The 5984-nt window shown below is 46.9% G+C and overlaps 1 protein-coding gene across 1 annotated transcript in view; it reads left to right on the forward strand.

Moving 5' to 3' along the window:
• The window catches only part of SPPL2B (signal peptide peptidase like 2B), a 37674-nt gene that overhangs the window by 190 nt on the left and 31500 nt on the right, over positions 1-5984 (forward strand). The window lies entirely within an intron of this gene.

Consider the following 5984-nt stretch of genomic DNA (forward strand, 5'->3'; position numbering starts at 1 on the left):
CCCAGGGCGCTGGTGGGTCCTGTGGCGGTGCGGGTGACCTCGCTTGGTCGGACGGTGTTTCTCAGTCTGGCAGTCTCCTTTCGTGGCCGGTGAAGGCGCGGAGCAGAGCCTGGGCTGCTCGACAGCAGCAGGAGGGTGCCGCAGACCGCTGTAGCGGGGGGGGGGCCGCCTGTGGGGTGTCAGTGACCGAGCTCCGGCCTGCTTTTTCCGGGGGAAAAAAAGACTACATTGTTCGTCCCCCAGGCTGTGCCCCGACGTCTTCTTTCCGTAATTAACAGTGTATTTCCCATTGTTCTTAAAACATCGGGTCCATGTCGGGCCAGCAGCCCTCTCCAGGCAGCCCTTCGGGAAGGGTGTGTGGGCCAGCAGTTGGGGCTGGGATCTCTGCAGCAGGGGCGGCTTTTGGCTTTGAGTTCATCCTGACTGACAAAATCCCTCTGAGAAAGCAACCAGCAGGGAAAAAAAGGGGGATTTGTGCTGAACCTGACCCCATAGCCTGTCTAGAGTCTTGCATTCTTATTACTTACTATATTAACAAGTTTTGTGGCATAAATTTTTAAGGGTGTGGCAATAGGCATGTAGTCTTGATACAGGAGAGAGTGGATTTTTCACTATTACGTTGCATGGTACGTAGCTTTTGTATTTTAAGTTCAGGTGGTTTGTGTTCTGGAGATGTTGCAACATCATTTAAAGTTCTTAACTGTTTATTAGGTAATTTGGAGAGTATTATGTCTTCTTGAGTATTATTGGTGCAACATCTTAATGTGACAGTCTGATTTTTTCCTCTTTCATACCAGTCTCCTCACCAGATCCTTGCTAGTGATCTTTAGTTATAGAATAGTCTGGTTGCCAATTAAGTCCTTTTTTATCTCTACATAATCCCCTATTTTTGTTTTCCTCTATCATCCTTTCCTGCATCATCCCTTCCCTATTCCCCACGTGCCTGTGCATTTTGGCATCTTTGTTAATGCTTCAAGTGGACTGGTAGTGCCAGCACAGGCCCCACAAATTAATAAGATATAAGAATGGGTCAAGGACTGGCATGGAGTTAGTTTCATCCGTCAGTTTGGAAAAGGTGAGCACATCACAATGTGGAAGAACAGCAGGTGAGGTGGTCCGCTTGTGGAGACTTCGCTTCAGCTCCATATGTTGCAGCATACTTCCTTTCTGTGAGCAAGTCATTTAGTGTGTTTGTGCAGTGGAATAGTGTTAACATGCTGGAGCAAGCTTTGAACGGACTGGCCAGAGTGCTGAAAGAGTCCTGATGCAGCAGCAAAAAGTGAATTTACTTTATGCTGCTAATATGTTTCTGTTAGCCAAGCTGGCTCACTTAAAAATTGTTTGAATACTTCATATTTTGCCATACTTCTACATCTCTTGTACTTGCACTTGTTGGTATGGCCTTAGGTAGTACATCATCCTCAGCTTGTGGCAGAGAGGAGTGCTCTGATAATGCTTGTACTACCATGATACACCAATGACTGATGGATGGGGTTATTCTGGGGCCCAAAACTGACCGCTTTCACAATAAGCGGTTGCGGGCATTTGCTGTGCACCACCTGTATGCATTATCAATGGCTTAATCTTGTATTAGTGCTGTTGGGCATATTTGGAATATATCTTTGTGTCCCTCCTTGAGGTAGAATAATAGGTGTTTTGGTTTCTTTTTTTTTTTTCCCTGGGCAGGTGGAGGTAGTGTCCATGTTTGCTTCTAAACTCTAATTTATTTAGGGAGAAGGAACAGCTTGGCTAGTGAATCATGGTTCTCCCAAATCTGGGTCCTCATCTGGGAACACCTAGAGAGGGGTGTGATCTTATACATGCAAGTACAATCTGCACGTAGATCTTGCTTTGGTATCTGAGTCCTCACTCTTTCATTTAACTTCCATCTCATTCTAACCATTGCTTCATGTCATTGCTACCTCTCGATTGTTCCATAACAATAGCAGATATACACGAGCCTTTGACTAACAAAGAATATAGTAGCATGATCTGCAGTGAGCGTGTTGGATCTAGCTGGTCTTCACTATACTAGCTTTCAGCAGAATATTGAATTGAGGTCATGATTTCTGTATTTGAAACTAGAATGCTCTATGATATAGGTCCAAAGAGTTGAAAAGGCTGTATGAAATTCTGGGTTAAGGTGGTGGTTGACAATTTAGTCTCATAGAATTATGAATATACAACTCTGTCCAGTGTGCAGTGCTTGTTGAAGGAGTGTTTTCTTTGTGTGCAAATTTACTCTACGCTATTGATGGTCTCCAAATTGTTCAGTGCAGTTCATGGGAAAGAATGCACCCTAACTCTTGGGAGCTCCGCTATGTGTCTTGAGTGGTACGTACTGTAAGAGTAGGCATAGCTGGTTCAGGCGAATGGCGTCCTGGGGTGTATCAAGAAGAGTGCGGCCAGCAGGTCAAGGGAGGTCATCCTTCACCTCTACTCTGCCCTGGTGAAAACGCATCTGGAGTATTGTGTCCAGTTCTGGGCTCCCCAGTTCAAGAGAGACAGGGAACTGCTGGAGAGGGTCCAGCAAAGGGCTACAAAGATGATTAGGGGATTGGAACATCTCTCTTATGAGGAAAGGCTGAGGCACTTGGGTCTTTTTAGTCTGGAGAAAAGACGACTGAGGGGGGATCTTATTAATGCTTATCAATACTTAAAGGGAGGGTGTCAGGGGGATGGGAACAGTCTCTTTTTGTTGGTGCACAGTGACAGGACAAGAGGGAACAGGCACAAACTTGAACATAAGAAGTTCGATCTTAACATGGGGAGGAACGTCTTTACTTTGAGGGTGGCAGAGCACTGGCACAGGCTGCCCAGAGAGGGGGGGGAGGCTCCTACTCTGGAGACATTCCAAACCCACCTGGATGCTGTCCTGTGCAACTGCTGTAGGTGCCCCTGCTCTGGTGGGGTGGTTGGTCTGGATGATCTCCAGAGGTCCCTTCCAACCCTGTGAATCTGTGATTCTTCAAGGAACACGGCTCCTAGTGTCTGGTAAATCTCTGAGATTCAGGTCACCAAATCAGCTGACACAGCTGATGAAAGTAGAAAAAGTGTATTGGTTGTTCAGGTGAGTTTGGGGACAGAGGCAGGGAAGGAACAAACAAGAATAAGCCACTAGGTTGGCTCAGTCACTTACACTGCAGGTTCTTGAAATATTCCTCCTGTCCACCTTCTTCTGTCATTTAATTTGCAAGCCCCAATGCTTGTCTCTGAGCTGCAGTAATTCAATAATGTGACAAAAAAAAAAAAAACAAAACACAGAAAAAAAAATGGGACGTGATCTGCTCTTTTAATGGTTTACATAAACCATGGAAGGGTCTGATGAGGTTCAGAGCAAACATGTATTCTCTTCTAATGCCACAAACAATTAGATTGATTCAGTTGCCTGTTAAGTTGTGTGCTTCTGTTGTGTGAAAACGTTTCCCTTGTTTTGCAGCTTTACGTAAAACACTTCCCTTTGTGTTAATTATACAAGTCTTCATACAGCTATGATTCTAGCAGATATCCAGCTTTGCAGAGGTCTTACTTGTGACATGATTTGTTTAGTAACAATCGTAGAATCCTAGAATGGTTAGAGTTGGAAGGGACCTTAAAGATCATCCAGTCCCTAACCCCTGTCCTGGGCAGGGACACCTCCCACCAGACCAGGCTGCTCCAAGCCCCGTCCAGCCTGGCCTTGAACACCTCCAGGGATGGGGCAGCCACAGCTTCTCTGGGCAACCTGGGCCAGTACCTCATCACCCTCACAGTCAAGAATTTCTTCCTAAGATCTAATCTAAATCTCCCCTCTTTCAGTTTAAAACTATAACCCCTTGTCCTATGGCTCCACCCCCTGATCAAGAGTCCCTCCCCAGCTTTCCTGTAGCGCCTTGAGGGACTGGAAGGGGCTCTAAGGTCTCCCCGGAGCCTTCCCTTCTGCAGGCTGAACAACCGCAATTCTCTCAGCCTCTCCTCACAGCAGAGGAGCTCCAGCTCTCTGATCATCTTCATGGCCTCCTCTGGCCCCACTCCAACAGCTCCGTGTCCTTCTGATGATGGGGCCTCCAGAGCTGGAGGCAGCACTGCAGGGGAGTCTCCGCAGAGCCGAGGGGCAGAATCCCTGCTGGCCACGCTTCTTTTGATGCAGCCCAGGATTTGGTTGGCCTTCTGGCTGCCAGCGCATGTTGCCAGCTCACGTTCAGCTTCTCATCCACCAACACCCCCAAGCCCTTCTCCTCAGGGCTGCTTTGAATCCATTTTGCACCCAGCCAGTATTTGTGCTTGGGATTGCCCCAACCTACATGCAGGACCCTGCACTTGGCCTTGTGGAACTTCATGAGGTTTGCATGGGCCCTCCTCTCAAGCCTATCCAGGTCCCTCTGGATGGCATCCTTTCCCTCTAGCTTGACAACAGCACCACACAGTTTGGTGTCATTGGCTTCCTGCTGCCCATGTTGCCGACAGATATGTTAGACTGTGCTGGCCCCAGTCCCAATCCCTGAGAAATGCCACCCTTCACAGGTTGCCACTTGGACATGGAGCTTTGAGTGCAGCCAAACCAGCCAATTCTTTATCCACCGAGTGGTCCATCCATCAAATCCATGTCTCTCCAATTTAGAGACGAGGATGTCATGCAGGACAGTGTCAAATTCCTTGCACCAGTCCAGGTAGATGATGTCTGTTGCTCTTCCCTTTTCCACCAATGGTGTAACGCCATCATAGAAGGCTACCAAATTTGTCAGGCATGATTTGCCCTTATTGAAGCCATGTTGGCTGTCACCAATTGATGTTTAATCAATCAATCAATGTTTAAATGTCACCAATCGATGTTTAAATACAAACACTCGCTCCTTATTCATACAGGGAAAACAGATAATACCCTACTTAACTGGGAGAAGTTACTTTTGCTATTTGAAGCTAGGAAGCTCATACCTATTGAAGCTTCTTGTAGTGCTTTCTAAATCATATGTACTGTATCATAAAAGCAAGTATCATAAAACACTTAATTGTCACAACAGCTGTTGTGTTTCTGTCAGTGATTGAAAGAGGCTGGGCTTTATATCCAAACACTTATGTCATGGTTTGGCCTTAGCCAGCAACAAAGAACCACACAGTCGCTCACACAACTCCCACAGCCGTGGAAAAAGGAATCATCAGGGCAAAACTCGTGGGTTAAAATAATGCAGTTTAACAGAACAGCACACAGAAAAGATGAAAACGCGATTACAGTACTGCCGCGATGTGCACCTACTGGACCCGCACCGACACAGCCCACCCCCAAGTGGCGACTGCTCTTGCCTGCCTAGCTCTTCTTATAGCCCGGGCATGGGTCAGGTGGTATGGAATACCTGCCCCCTGCCGGCTTCTGGGGAAATTAACCCCATCCCTGCCGAAACCAGGACATTATCCACTCCTTATTCCATACCATCTGTGTCATGCCCAGATCTTACAGTTCCCATAGTCTGTGGGCCATCCCTCCAAAATGTCCATTCGCCAAAATGGCCATTGAACTCACTTAGTCCATGATTGTGGCCTCCATCTGTAAGAACAGTCTCTCAGGGCACATGAGATGGTGTGTAGTACTGGACTGGTACGTACTCTATTTGAAGCTTGTGGCTGGTGTACCTGATGCAGTCCATGCCCATGGTCCGCAGGTTGAAGATGTTGATCTCGAGGAAGTTGCTGGACGCCACCTGATGAAGTCAATTCTTACTACATCGTTACTGCACTTTACTCAGTCTCATCAAAATCCATCTGTCATTGATCTGGGTGATTCTTCTGGAGTACCATTGATAGCAATCATGATAACATACAGTAGCAAAGTTATTTAACATTTAACATCATAAAATTCTATTCATTGGCTATTTTCACCCAAAATCAAATCCCCATGAGGTACACAGCGGACACCCCCATCTTCTTTCATCACCCACCAAGTGCATCCAGGTCCTTGTGCAAAAGCAATCCCACGGATGGGTTTGCCTTTGCCTGAGGCAGGGCTAACC

This window comes from Charadrius vociferus, unplaced genomic scaffold (genome assembly GCF_000708025.1).
Source record: "Charadrius vociferus isolate BGI_N301 unplaced genomic scaffold, ASM70802v2 scaffold702, whole genome shotgun sequence".
Lineage (NCBI taxonomy): Eukaryota > Metazoa > Chordata > Aves > Charadriiformes > Charadriidae > Charadrius > Charadrius vociferus.